This window comes from Somniosus microcephalus, unplaced genomic scaffold (genome assembly GCF_052327205.1).
Source record: "Somniosus microcephalus isolate GS21.2 unplaced genomic scaffold, FLI_Smic_1.0 unresolved_chr8, whole genome shotgun sequence".
Lineage (NCBI taxonomy): Eukaryota > Metazoa > Chordata > Chondrichthyes > Squaliformes > Somniosidae > Somniosus > Somniosus microcephalus.
The window spans coordinates 4,087,877-4,102,801 of NW_028225186.1; the positions used below are offsets into that span (position 1 = coordinate 4,087,877).

Below are 14,925 nucleotides of genomic sequence, written 5' to 3' on the forward strand. Positions count from 1 at the left end.
GCCGTGCTGTGATCAGCTAAGTTTGTTAGGGAGATGCAGTCGGCAAAATAATACATGGAAGACGGATAATAACCGTGACTGTTCTGACACTGCGAGGCAAGGAAGCGAATGCTGCACCTCGGTACCGAATGATGCGCTGCTGACTGTTGAGGCAACAGCAGCGGTGTGGAAAATTGAAAGGTTGATGAGGTGCAAGCATTGTTTCGCGCGGATGCTTTGATTGCTGGCATTTCAACCATCCAGAAAACGCACTGGTTCGTTGACCGGGAATCGAACCCGGGCCGCGGCGGTGAAAGCGCCGAATCCTATCCACTAGACCACCAGTGAAGCTGTGAGAAGCGGCCTGCCAGCAAGCAGAACAAGGCAGTCTTTCCTCCTTGCTGCTTTGAAATTCAGGTCACTTTCACGCCAGGCAAACTTTTCGGACAAGATGACATTTTTTAGGCGAGATCACAAAGGACATGTTCAGGAAACCACAGCATCAAGTGCGTGTAGGCGTCCACCTGAAATCTATTTGCTTCTGTGCTTTTCTCAGAGATACACAGTCAGAGAAAAGCCGTCGGGATATTGAATAATCAGCACCAAAATATCAAGGACAATACAGAGGACACAGTAATGCACTGCTTGAGACAAAGACTCAAACATATGCACGAGCACAGATGTGTGCTCACTTTCTGTGAGTATGTCTCAGATATCCATATGATTCATGGAGGCGTGCAGTACAGTGTGAGACCATTCGGCCAATCGTGCCAGTGCTGTTCACTTGAAAGATCAGACGTGCTTTCTCCCGCTGTTTTCTGCATTTCCCTGTCCTCTCTCGTTCCGCAGTGCCCTGCACAAAAGACAAACAGAAGGAGAACACTATGCTAACGAGGAATTGATGCAGGAGGTTTTTATGCAGTTCCTCACCGTTTAAAATTGTTTTAGGTTCAATCTTTCGCTGTTGATCTTTTCCAAGGAGCGCTTTAAGGTGCTGCCAAAACGTTTAAAATTGGGGATGTTAAAATTCCTTCCCGTCGGGGAATTTCACCCCGGTCTCCCGCGTGACAGGCGGGGATACTCACAACGAGACTAACGAGGAAGTGAGCAATGCAATGTCTGTCAGAGTAAGAATCGAGCCTGTTACACAGGAACAGGATGCCATTCAGCCCCTCAAATCTGTTGCACAGCAACAGGAGCAGAACATTCATACCCTTGATCCACTTGCACAGGTACAGCTAATAAATTATTTATGCTCATGTGATGTGTTTGCTATGAAATGAATTGTTAAAAAAATTAGCCTGCATTGGCCGGGAATCGAACCCGGGTCTCCCGTGTGGTAGGCGAGAATTCTACCCCTGAACCACCAATGCACGCCGACTTAATCGATTCTATTTTCTGGTAGCTACAATTTATTTTTGACTTTTGTTAATACAAGCGGGGACACTGCGTTAACATAAAAAGCAATATGCAGCAGATACTGCATCTGGAATTGTTGATTAAATGCTGGAAACACTTCGAAGGTCCTCGAAGATCTGTGGACAGAGAAACACAGGGTTAACCTCTCAGGTTCATGAGCTCTCGGTAGAGCTAAGATTTTGCACTTTTCTACGTCCCGTGGGAGTTTCCTTCCAACGTTGTTTAGCTGCTCAAAAATTACATAATTAAGAAACTAACCTTCCCCAAAAGAAAAAATAGGAGCAGGATTGGGCCATTCGGCCCCTCGAGCCCGCCATTTAAAAAGTTCGTGGCTGATGAGATCTTCGACACAACGCAACTTTGCCGCCCGTTCCCCATAACCTTTGACTCCCCTGTAGCTGAAATATATGTCTATCAGACATACAGAACCCGTTTGACGTCTTACAGTGTGGCCCGAGGGATAGTGTGGAGAAGCTGGGATTGCTTTCCTCTGGAGGCTAAGAGGAAATTTAACAGAGGCTTGCAAAATTACAATGGGTTTTGATAGAGGAAATAAAGACAAACGCTTTCCAATGGCAGGAGGGATGGTAACCAGAGGTACATAGATACATAGATACATAGAAGATAGGAGCAGGAGTAGGCCATTCGGCCCTTCGTGCCTGCTCCGCCATTCGATGAGATCATGGCTGATCTTTTAATTCAGTATCCCGTCCCCGCCTTCTCTCCGTAACCCTTAACCCCTTTTGCCCGTAGAAATATATCTAATTCCCTCTTAAATATATTTAATGAGCTGGCGTACACTGCCCTCTGTGGCAATGAGTTCCACAGGTTCACCACTCTCTGAGTGAAGAAATTCCCCCTCATCTCTGTCCTAAATGGTTTAGCCCTTATCCTCAAATGATGTCCTCTAGTTCTGTTCTCACCCGCCAAGGGAAACATTCCTTCTGCATCCAGTCTGTCTAGACCTGTCAGAATTTTATACACTTCTATGAGGTCCCCTCTCAATCTTCTAAACTCCAGTGTGTACATCCCTAAACTACATAGTCTCTCCTCATAGGTCATTCCCGCCATTCCTGGTATCAGCCTGGTGAATCGCCGCTGCACCCCCTCCATGGCAAGAACATCCTTCCTCAGATGAGGCGACCAAAACTGTACACAGTACTCGAGGTGTGGTCTCACCAGTGCCCTGTACAGCTGCAGCAAGGTATCCCTGTTCCTGTATTCTAACCCTTTTGCTATGAAGGCCAGCATACCGTTTGCCTTCTTGACCGCCTGTTGCACCTGCATGCTCGCCTTCAGTGACTGGTGTACAAGAACACCCAGGTCTCTCTGTACTTCCCCCTCTCCCAATCTATTGCCATTTAAATAATAATTTGCCCTCCCGTTCCTGAACCCAAGGTGGATAACTTCGCACTTGTCCACATTATAGTGCATCTGCCATTTATCCGCCCAATCTGTCCAAATCATAAGGTAGAATTGTCTTATGCAGCGAATGTTAAGGCCTCATGAATATCAGGATAAGTTATCACGGCCCAGTTACTCTGTCATTCGAGTCTTGCACACGTTGCTAATGTGGCATTTTTCACACTGGCAATGAGTTGACTGATAGCCGTGCTGTGATCAGCTAAGTTTGTTAGGGAGATGCAGTCGGCAAAATAATACATGGAAGACGGATAATAACCGTGACTGTTCTGACACTGCGAGGCAAGGAAGCGAATGCTGCACCTCGGTACCGAATGATGCGCTGCTGACTGTTGAGGCAACAGCAGCGGTGTGGAAAATTGAAAGGTTGATGAGGTGCAAGCATTGTTTCGCGCGGGTGCTTTGATTGCTGGCATTTCAAACATCCAGAAAACGCACTGGTTCCCTGACCGGGAATCGAACCCGGGCCGCGGCGGTGAAAGCGCCGAATCCTATCCACTAGACCACCAGGGAAGCTGTGCGAAGCGGCCTGCCAGCAAGCAGAACAAGGCAGTCTTTCCTCCTTGCTGCTTTGAAATTCAGGTCACTTTCACGCCAGGCAAACTTTTCGTACAAGATGACATCTTTTAGGCGAGATCACAAAGGACATGTTCAGGAAACCACAGCATCAAGTGCGTGTAGGCGTCCACCTGAAATCTATTTGCTTCTGTGCTTTTCTCAGAGATACACAGTCAGAGAAAAGCCGTCGGGATATTGAATAATCAGCACCAAAATATCAAGGACAATACAGAGGACACAGTAATGCACTGCTTGAGACAAAGACTCAAACATATGCACGAACACAGATGTGTGCTCACTTTTTGTGAGTATGTCTCAGATATCCATATGATTCATGGAGGCGTGCAGTACAGTGTGAGACCATTCGGCCAATCGTGCCAGTGCTGTTCACTTGAAAGATCAGACGTGCTTTCTCCCGCTGTTTTCTGCATTTCCCTGTCCTCTCTCGTTCCGCAGTGCCCCGCACAAAAGACAAACAGAAGGAGAACACTATGCTAACGAGGAATTGATGCAGGAGGTTTTTATGCAGTTCCTCACCGTTTAAAATTGTTTTAGGTTCAATCTTTCGCTGTTGATCTTTTCCAAGGAGCGCTTTAAGGTGCTGCCAAAACGTTTAAAATTGGGGATGTTAAAATTCCTTCCCGTCGGGGAATTTCACCCCGGTCTCCCGCGTGACAGGCGGGGATACTCACAACGAGACTAACGAGGAAGTGAGCAATGCAATGTCTGTCAGAGTAAGAATCGAGCCTGTTACACAGGAACAGGATGCCATTCAGCCCCTCAAATCTGTTGCACAGCAACAGGAGCAGAACATTCATACCCTTGATCCACTTGCACAGGTACAGCTAATAAATTATTTATGCTCATGTGATGTGTTTGCTATGAAATGAATTGTTAAAAAAATTAGCCTGCATTGGCCGGGAATCGAACCCGGGTCTCCCGCGTGGCAGGCGAGAATTCTACCCCTGAACCACCAATGCACGCCGACTTAATCGATTCTATTTTCTGGTAGCTACAATTTATTTTTGACTTTTGTTAATACAAGCGGGGACACTGCGTTAACATAAAAAGCAATATGCAGCAGATACTGCATCTGGAATTGTTGATTAAATGCTGGAAACACTTCGAAGATCCTGGAAGATCTGTGGACAGAGAAACACAGGGTTAACCTCTCAGGTGCATGAGCTCTCGGTAGAGCTAAGATTTTGCACTTTTCTACGTCCCGTGGGAGTTTCCTTCCAACGTTGTTTAGCTGCTCAAAAATTACATAATTAAGAAACTAACCTTCCCCAAAAGAAAAAATAGGAGCAGGATTGGGCCATTCGGCCCCTCGAGCCCGTCATTTAAAAAGTTCGTGGCTGATGAGATCTTCGACACAACGCAACTTTGCCGCCCGTTCCCCATAACCTTTGACTCCCCTGTAGCTGAAATATATGTCTATCAGACATACAGAACCCGTTTGACGTCTTACAGTGTGGCCCGAGGGATAGTGTGGAGAAGCTGGGATTGCTTTCCTCTGGAGGCTAAGAGGAAATTTAATAGAGGCTTGCAAAATTACAATGAGTTTTGATAGAGGAAATAAAGACAAACGCTTTCCAATGGCAGGAGGGATGGTAACCAGAGGTAGAATTGTCTTATGCAGCGAATGTTAAGGCCTCATGAATATCAGGATAAGTTATCACGGCCCAGTTACTCTGTCATTCGAGTCTTGCACACGTTGCTAATGTGGCATTTTTCACACTGGCAATGAGTTGACTGATAGCCGTGCTGTGATCAGCTAAGTTTGTTAGGGAGATGCAGTCGGCAAAATAATACATGGAAGACGGATAATAACCGTGACTGTTCTGACACTGCGAGGCAAGGAAGCGAATGCTGCACCTCGGTACCGAATGATGCGCTGCTGACTGTTGAGGCAACAGCAGCGGTGTGGAAAATTGAAAGGTTGATGAGGTGCAAGCATTGTTTCGCGCGGATGCTTTGATTGCTGGCATTTCAACCATCCAGAAAACGCACTGGTTCGTTGACCGGGAATCGAACCCGGGCCGCGGCGGTGAAAGCGCCGAATCCTATCCACTAGACCACCAGTGAAGCTGTGAGAAGCGGCCTGCCAGCAAGCAGAACAAGGCAGTCTTTCCTCCTTGCTGCTTTGAAATTCAGGTCACTTTCACGCCAGGCAAACTTTTCGGACAAGATGACATTTTTTAGGCGAGATCACAAAGGACATGTTCAGGAAACCACAGCATCAAGTGCGTGTAGGCGTCCACCTGAAATCTATTTGCTTCTGTGCTTTTCTCAGAGATACACAGTCAGAGAAAAGCCGTCGGGATATTGAATAATCAGCACCAAAATATCAAGGACAATACAGAGGACACAGTAATGCACTGCTTGAGACAAAGACTCAAACATATGCACGAGCACAGATGTGTGCTCACTTTTTGTGAGTATGTCTCAGATATCCATATGATTCATGGAGGCGTGCAGTACAGTGTGAGACCATTCGGCCAATCGTGCCAGTGCTGTTCACTTGAAAGATCAGACGTGCTTTCTCCCGCTGTTTTCTGCATTTCCCTGTCCTCTCTCGTTCCGCAGTGCCCCGCACAAAAGACAAACAGAAGGAGAACACTATGCTAACGAGGAATTGATGCAGGAGGTTTTTATGCAGTTCCTCACCGTTTAAAATTGTTTTAGGTTCAATCTTTCGCTGTTGATCTTTTCCAAGGAGCGCTTTAAGGTGCTGCCAAAACGTTTAAAATTGGGGATGTTAAAATTCCTTCCCGTCGGGGAATTTCACCCCGGTCTCCCGCGTGACAGGCGGGGATACTCACAACGAGACTAACGAGGAAGTGAGCAATGCAATGTCTGTCAGAGTAAGAATCGAGCCTGTTACACAGGAACAGGATGCCATTCAGCCCCTCAAATCTGTTGCACAGCAACAGGAGCAGAACATTCATACCCTTGATCCACTTGCAGAGGTACAGCTAATAAATTATTTATGCTCATGTGATGTGTTTGCTATGAAATGAATTGTTAAAAAAATTAGCCTGCATTGGCCGGGAATCGAACCCGGGTCTCCCGCGTGGTAGGCGAGAATTCTACCCCTGAACCACCAATGCACGCCGACTTAATCGATTCTATTTTCTGGTAGCTACAATTTATTTTTGACTTTTGTTAATACAAGCGGGGACACTGCGTTAACATAAAAAGCAATATGCAGCAGATACTGCATCTGGAATTGTTGATTAAATGCTGGAAACACTTCGAAGGTCCTCGAAGATCTGTGGACAGAGAAACACAGGGTTAACCTCTCAGGTTCATGAGCTCTCGGTAGAGCTAAGATTTTGCACTTTTCTACGTCCCGTGGGAGTTTCCTTCCAACGTTGTTTAGCTGCTCAAAAATTACATAATTAAGAAACTAACCTTCCCCAAAAGAAAAAATAGGAGCAGGATTGGGCCATTCGGCCCCTCGAGCCCGCCATTTAAAAAGTTCGTGGCTGATGAGATCTTCGACACAACGCAACTTTGCCGCCCGTTCCCCATAACCTTTGACTCCCCTGTAGCTGAAATATATGTCTATCAGACATACAGAACCCGTTTGACGTCTTACAGTGTGGCCCGAGGGATAGTGTGGAGAAGCTGGGATTGCTTTCCTCTGGAGGCTAAGAGGAAATTTAACAGAGGCTTGCAAAATTACAATGGGTTTTGATAGAGGAAATAAAGACAAACGCTTTCCAATGGCAGGAGGGATGGTAACCAGAGGTAGAATTGTCTTATGCAGCGAATGTTAAGGCCTCATGAATATCAGGATAAGTTATCACGGCCCAGTTACTCTGTCATTCGAGTCTTGCACACGTTGCTAATGTGGCATTTTTCACACTGGCAATGAGTTGACTGATAGCCGTGCTGTGATCAGCTAAGTTTGTTAGGGAGATGCAGTCGGCAAAATAATACATGGAAGACGGATAATAACCGTGACTGTTCTGACACTGCGAGGCAAGGAAGCGAATGCTGCACCTCGGTACCGAATGATGCGCTGCTGACTGTTGAGGCAACAGCAGCGGTGTGGAAAATTGAAAGGTTGATGAGGTGCAAGCATTGTTTCGCGCGGGTGCTTTGATTGCTGGCATTTCAAACATCCAGAAAACGCACTGGTTCCCTGACCGGGAATCGAACCCGGGTCGCGGCGGTGAAAGCGCCGAATCCTATCCACTAGACCACCAGGGAAGCTGTGCGAAGCGGCCTGCCAGCAAGCAGAACAAGGCAGTCTTTCCTCCTTGCTGCTTTGAAATTCAGGTCACTTTCACGCCAGGCAAACTTTTCGTACAAGATGACATCTTTTAGGCGAGATCACAAAGGACATGTTCAGGAAACCACAGCATCAAGTGCGTGTAGGCGTCCACCTGAAATCTATTTGCTTCTGTGCTTCTCTCAGAGATACACAGTCAGAGAAAAGCCGCCGGGATATTGAATAATCAGCACCAAAATATCAAGGACAATACAGAGGAAACAGTAATGCACTGCTTGAGACAAAGACTCAAACATATGCACGAACACAGATGTGTGCTCACTTTGTGTGAGTATGTCTCAGATATCCATATGATTCATGGAGGCGTGCAGTACAGTGTGAGGCCATTCGGCCAATCGTGCCAGTGCTGTCCACTTGAAAGATCAGACGTGCTTTCTCCCGCTGTTATCTGCATTTCCCTGTCCTCTCTCGTTCCGCAGTGCCCCGCACAAAAGACAAACAGAAGGAGAACACTATGCTAACGAGGAATTGATGCAGGAGGTTTTTATGCAGTTCCTCACCGTTTATAATTGTTTTAGGTTCAATCTTTCGCTTTTGATCTTTTCCAAGGAGCGCTTTAAGGTGCTGCCAAAACGTTTAAAATTGGGGATGTTAAAATTCCTTCCCGTCGGGGATTTTCACCCCGGTCTCCCGCGTGACAGGCGGGGATACTCACAACGAGACTAACGAGGAAGTGAGCAATGCAATGTCTGTCAGAGTAAGAATCGAGCCTGTTACACAGGAACAGGATGCCATTCAGCCCCTCAAAGCTGTTGCACAGGAACAGGAGCAGAACATTCATACCCTTGATCCACTTGCACAGGTACAGCTAATAAATTATTTATGCTCATGTGATGTGTTTGCTATGAAATGAATTGTTAAAAAAATTAGCCTTCATTGGCCGGGAATCGAACCCGGGTCTCCCGCGTGGCAGGCGAGAATTCTACCCCTGAACCACCAATGCACGCCGACTTAATCGATTCTATTTTCTGGTAGCTACAATTTATTTTTGACTTTTGTTAATACAAGCGCGGACACTGCGTTAACATAAAAAGCAATATGCAGCAGATACTGCATCTGGAATTGTTGATTAAATGCTGGAAACACTTCGAAGGTCCTGGAAGATCTGTGGACAGAGAAACACAGGGTTAACCTCTCAGGTGCATGAGCTCTCGGTAGAGCTAAAATTTTGCACTTTTCTACGTCCCGTGGGAGTTTCCTTCCAACGTTGTTTAGCTGCTCAAAAATTACATAATTAAGAAACTAACCTTCCCCAAAAGAAAAAATAGGAGCAGGATTGGGCCATTCGGCCCCTCGAGCCCGCCATTTAAAAAGTTCGTGGCTGATGAGATCTTCGACACAACGCAACTTTGCCGCCCGTTCCCCATAACCTTTGACTCCCCTGTAGCTGAAATATATGTCTATCAGACATACAGAACCCGTTTGACGTCTTACAGTGTGGCCCGAGGGATAGTGTGGAGAAGCTGGGATTGCTTTCCTCTGAAGGCTAAGAGGAAATTTAATAGAGGCTTGCAAAATTACAATGGGTTTTGATAGAGGAAATAAAGACAAACGCTTTCCAATGGCAGGAGGGATGGTAACCAGAGGTAGAATTGTCTTATGCAGCGAATGTTAAGGCCTCATGAATATCAGGATAAGTTATCACGGCCCAGTTACTTTGTCATTCGAGTCTTGCACACGTTGCTAATGTGGCATTTTTCACACTGGCAATGAGTTGACTGATAGCCGTGCTGTGATCAGCTAAGTTTGTTAGGGAGATGCAGTCGGCAAAATAATACATGGAAGACGGATAATAACCGTGACTGTTCTGACACTGTGAGGCAAGGAAGCGAATGTTGCACCTCGGTACCGAATGATGCGCTGCTGACTGTTGAGGCAACAGCAGCGGTGTGGAAAATTGAAAGGTTGATGAGGTGCAAGCATTGTTTCGCGCGGGTGCTTTGATTGCTGGCATTTCAAACAGCCAGAAAACACACTGGTTCCCTAACCGGGAATCGAACCCGGGCCGCGGCGGTGAAAGCGCCGAATCCTATCCACTAGACCACCAGGGAAGGTGTGAGAAGCGGCCTGCCAGCAAGCAGAACAAGGCAGTCTTTCCTCCTTGCTGCTTTGAAATTCAGGTCACTTTCACGCCAGGCAAACTTTTCGTACAAGATGACATTTTTTAGGCGAGATCACAAAGGACATGTTCAGGAAACCACAGCATCAAGTGCGTGTAGGCGTCCACCTGAAATCTATTTGCTTCTGTGCTTTTCTCAGAGGTACACAGTCAGAGAAAAGCCGTCGGGATATTGAATAATCAGCACCAAAATATCAAGGACAATACAGAGGAAACAGTAATGCACTGCTTGAGACAAAGACTCAAACATATGCACGAACACAGATGTGTGCTCACTTTGTGTGAGTATGTCTCAGATATCCATATGATTCATGGAGGCGTGCAGTACAGTGTGAGGCCATTCGGCCAATCGTGCCAGTGCCGTCCACTTGAAAGATCAGACGTGCTTTCTCCCGCTGTTATCTGCATTTCCCTGTCCTCTCTCGTTCCGCAGTGCCCCGCACAAAAGACAAACAGAAGGAGAACACTATGCTAACGAGGAATTGATGCAGGAGGTTTTTATGCAGTTCCTCACCGTTTAAAATTGTTTTAGGTTCAATCTTTCGCTGTTGATCTTTTCCAAGGAGCGCTTTAAGGTGCTGCCAAAACGTTTAAAATTGGGGATGTTAAAATTCCTCCCCGTCGGGGAATTTCACCCCGGTCTCCCGCGTGACAGGTGGGGATACACACAACTACACTAACGAGGAAGTGAGCAATGTAATGTCTGTCAGAGTAAGAATCGAGCCTGTTACACAGGAACAGGATGCCATTCAGCCCCTGAAAGCTGTTGCACAGGAACAGGAGCAGAACATTCATACCCTTGATCCAGTTGCACAGATGCAGCTAATATATTATTTACGCTCAAGTGATGTGTTTGCTATGAAATGAATTGTTTAAAATGTTATCCTGCATTGGCCGGGAATCGAACCCGGGTCCCCGCGCGGCAGGCGAGAATTCTACCCCTGAACCACCAATGCACGCCGAGTTGAGAAATTCCATTTTCTGGCAGCGACAATTTATTTTTGGCTTTTGTTAATACAAGCGGGGACACTGCGTTAACATAAAAAGCAAAATGCAGCAGATACTGCATCTGGAATTGTTGACTAAATGCTGGAAACACTTCGAAGGTCCTGGAAGATCTGTGGACAGAGAATCACAGGGTTAACCTCTCAGGTGCATGAGCTCACGGCAGAGCTAAGATTTTGCACTTTTCTCGGTGCTGTGGGAGTTTCCTTCCAAAGTTGTTTAGCTGCTCAAAAATTACATAATTAAGAAACTAACCTTCCCCAAAAGAATAAATAGGAGCTGGATTGGGCCATTCGGCCCCTCGAGCCCCGCCATTTAATAAGTACGTGGCTGATGAGATCTTCGACACAACGCAACTTTTCCGCCCGCTCCCCATAACCCTTGACTCCCCGACATACAGAACTCGTTTGACGTCTTACAGTGTGGCCCGAGGGACAAGCGACTTCAGTTATGTTGATGGTGTGGACAAGCTGGAATTGCTATCCTCTGGAGGCTAAGATGAAATTTAATAAAGGATTGCAAAATTACAATGGCTTTTGATAGAGGAAATAAAGACAAACGCGGGTGCTTTGATTGATGGCATTTCAAACAGCCAGAAAAAGCACTGGTTCCCTGACCTGGAATTCAAACCCGGGCCGCGGCAGTGAAAGACGACGAATCCTAACCACTAGACCACGAGGGAAGCTGCGGAAAGCATCCTGCCAGCAAGCAGAACAATGCAGTCTTTCCTCCTTGCTGCTTTGAAATTCAGGTCACTTTCGCGCCAGGCAAACTTTTCGTACAAGATGTCATTTTTTAGGCGAGATCACAAACGACATGTTCAAGAAACCACAGCATCAATTGCGGGTAGGCGTCCACCTGAAATCTATTTGCTTCTGTGCATTTCTCAGTGATACACAGTCAGAGAAAAGCCGTCGGGATATTGAATAATCAGCACCAAAATATCAAGGACAACACAGAGGAAATAGTAATGCACTACTTGAGACAAAGACAAACAGAAGGAGAACACTGTGCTAACGAGGAATTGATGCAGGAGCTTTTTATACAGTTCCTCACCGTTTAAAATTATTTTAGGTTCAATTTTTCGCTGTTGATCTTTTCCAATGAGCACGTTAAGGTGCTGCCCAAAGGTTTAAAATTGGGGATGTTAAAATTCCTCCCCGTCGGGGAATTTCACCCCGGTCTCCCGCGTGACAGGTGGGGATACTCACAACTATACTAACGAGGAAGTGAGCAATGTAATGTCTGTCAGAGTAAGAATCGAGCCTGTTACACAGAAACAGGATGCCATTCAGCACCTGAAAGCTGTTGCACAGGAACAGGAGCAGAACATTCATACCCTTGATCCAGTTGCCAAGATACAACTAATATATTATTTATGCTCAAGTGATGTGTTTGCTATGAAATGAATTGTTTAAAATGTTATCCTGCATTGGCCGGGAATCGAAACCGGGTCCCCTGCGTGGCAGGCGAGAATTCGACCGCTGAACCACCAATGCTCACCGAGTAAGCAAATTCCATTTTCTGGGAGCTACAATTTATTTTTGGCTTTTGTTAATACAAGCGGGGACACTGCGTTAACATGAAATGCAAAATGCAGCAGATACTGCATCTGGAATTGTTGACTAAATGCTGGAAACACTTCGAAGGTCCTGGAAGATCTGTGGACAGAGAATCAAAGGTTAACCTCTCAGATGCATGAGCTCACGGCAGAGCTAAGATTTTGCACTTTTCTAGGTGCCGTGGGAGTTTCCTTCCAACGTTTTTTAGCTACTCAAAAATTACATAATTAAGAAACTAACCTTCTCCAAAAGAATAAATAGGAGCTGGATTGGGCCATTCGGCCCCTCTAGCCCCGACATTGAATAAGTTCGTGACTGATGAGATCTTCGACACAACGCTACATTTCCGCCCGCTCCCCATAACCCTTGACTCCCCGACATACAGAACTCGTTTGACGTCTTACAGTGTGGCCCGAGGGACAAGCGACTTCAGTTATGTTGATGGTGTGGACAAGCTGGAATTGCTTTCCTCTGGAGGCTAAGATGAAATTTAATAATGGCTTGCAAAATTACAATGTCTTTTGATAGAGGAAATAAAGACAAACGCTTTCCAATGGCAGAAGGGATGGTAACCAGAGGTAGAATTGTCTTATGCAGCGAATGTTAAGGCCTCATGAATATCAGGATAAGTTATCACGGCCCAGGTACTCTGTCATTCGAGTCTTGCACACGTAGCTAATGTGGCATTTTTCACACTGGCAATGAGTTCACTGATAGCCGTGCTGTGATCAGCTAAGTTTGTTGGGGAGATGCAGTCGGCAAAATAATACATGGAAGGCGGATAATAACCGTGACTGTTCTGACACTGTGAGGTACACATAAATGTGGGCATTTAAGGTGTCTTGTTCCCAATGTCATTTCCTGCTGACTTTGAAACAGCAGGCATTTTAAAGAAGGCAAGGAAGTGAATGTTGCACCTCGGTACCGAATGTTGCGCTGCTGACTGTTGAGGCAACAGCAGCGTGGAAAGTTGAAAGGTTGATGAGGTGCAAGCATTGTTTCGCGCGGGTGCTTTGATTGCTGGCATTTCAAACAGCCAGAAAAAGCACTGATTCGCTGACCTGGAATTCAAACCCGGGCCGCGGCGGTGAAAGCGCCGAATCCTAACCACTAGACCACCAGGGAAGCTGCGGAAAGCATCCTGCCAGCAAGCAGAACAATGCAGTCTTTCCTCCTTGCTGCTTTGAAATTCAGGTCACTTTCGCGCCAGGCAAACTTTTCGTACAAGATGTCATTTTTTAGGCGAGATCACAAATGACATGTTCAAGAAACCACAGCATCAATTGCGGGTAGGCGTCCACCTGAAATCTATTTGCTTCTGTGCTTTTCTCAGTGATACACAGTCAGAGAAAAGCCGTCGGGATATTGAATAATCAGCACCAAAATATCAAGGACAACACAGAGGAAATATTAATGCACTGCTTGAGACAAAGGCTTAAACACATACACGAACACAGATGTGTGCTCACTTTGTGTGGGTATGTCTCAGATATCCATATGATTCATGGAAGCTTGCAGTACAGTATGAGGCCATTCGGCCAATCGTGCCAGTGCTGTCCCCTTGAAAGATCAGACGTGCTTACTCCCGCTGTTATCTGCATTTCCCTGTCCTCTCTCGTTCCGCAGTGCCCCGCACAAAAGACAAACAGAAGGAGAACACTGTGCTAACGAGGAATTGATGCAGGAGCTTTTTATACAGTTCCTCACCGTTTAAAATTATTTTAGGTTCAATTTTTCGCTGTTGATCTTTTCCAAGGAGCACGTTAAGGTGCTGCCCAAAGGTTTAAAATTGGGGATGTTAAAATTCCTCCCCGTCGGGGAATTTCACCCCGGTCTCCCGCATGACAGGTGGGGATACTCACAACTATACTAACGAGGAAGTGAGCAATGTAATGTCTGTCAGAGTAAGAATCGAGCCTGTTACACAGGAACAGGATGCCATTCATCCCCTGAAAACTGTTGCACAGGAACAGGAGCAGAACATTCATTCCCTTGATCCAGTTGCACAGATACAGCTAATATATTATTTATGCTCAAGTGATGTGTTTGCTATGAAATGAATTGTTTAAAATGTTAAACTGCATTGGCCGGGAATCGAACCCGGGTCACCCGCGTGGGAAGCGAGAATTCTACCCCTGAACCACCAATGCACGCCGAGTTAACAAATTCCATTTTCTGGTAGCTACAATTTATTTTTGGCTTTTGTTAATACAAGCGGGGACACTGCGTTAACATAAAAAGCTAAATGCAGCAGATACTGCATCTGGAATTGTTGACTAAATGCTGGAAACACTTCGAAGGTCCTGGAAGATCCGTGGATAGAGAATCACAGGGTTAACCTCTCAGGTGCATGAGCTCACGGTTGAGCTAAGATTTTCCACTTTTCTAGGTGCCGTGGGAGTTTCCTTCCAACGTTGTTTAGCTTCTCAAAAATTACATAATTAAGAAACTAACGTTCCCCAAAAGAATAAATCGGAGCAGGATTGGGCCATTCAGCTCCTCGAGCCCCGCCATTTAATAAGTTCGTGGCTGATGAGATCTTCGACAAAACGCAACTT

At 46.0% G+C, this 14,925-nt stretch overlaps 7 non-coding genes across 7 annotated transcripts; all 7 read right to left on the bottom strand.

Annotated features, from left to right (window-relative positions):
- Positions 1–1,281: 1,281 nt before the first annotated feature.
- Positions 1,282–1,352, bottom strand: trnag-acc (transfer RNA glycine (anticodon ACC)). Its single transcript has one exon. It is a non-coding gene; the product is annotated as a tRNA-Gly (tRNA).
- A 1,909-nt stretch (positions 1,353–3,261) lies between these two features.
- trnae-uuc (transfer RNA glutamic acid (anticodon UUC)) lies at positions 3,262–3,333 on the bottom strand. The gene has a single exon. It is a non-coding gene; the product is annotated as a tRNA-Glu (tRNA).
- A 954-nt stretch (positions 3,334–4,287) lies between these two features.
- On the bottom strand, positions 4,288–4,358 carry trnag-gcc (transfer RNA glycine (anticodon GCC)). Its single transcript has one exon. It is a non-coding gene; the product is annotated as a tRNA-Gly (tRNA).
- A 2,062-nt stretch (positions 4,359–6,420) lies between these two features.
- On the bottom strand, positions 6,421–6,491 carry trnag-acc (transfer RNA glycine (anticodon ACC)). Its single transcript has one exon. It is a non-coding gene; the product is annotated as a tRNA-Gly (tRNA).
- A 1,036-nt stretch (positions 6,492–7,527) lies between these two features.
- On the bottom strand, positions 7,528–7,599 carry trnae-uuc (transfer RNA glutamic acid (anticodon UUC)). Its single transcript has one exon. It is a non-coding gene; the product is annotated as a tRNA-Glu (tRNA).
- Positions 7,600–9,660: 2,061 nt separating this feature from the next.
- Positions 9,661–9,732, bottom strand: trnae-uuc (transfer RNA glutamic acid (anticodon UUC)). The gene has a single exon. It is a non-coding gene; the product is annotated as a tRNA-Glu (tRNA).
- A 4,714-nt stretch (positions 9,733–14,446) lies between these two features.
- trnag-ccc (transfer RNA glycine (anticodon CCC)) lies at positions 14,447–14,517 on the bottom strand. The gene has a single exon. It is a non-coding gene; the product is annotated as a tRNA-Gly (tRNA).
- Positions 14,518–14,925: the final 408 nt, after the last annotated feature.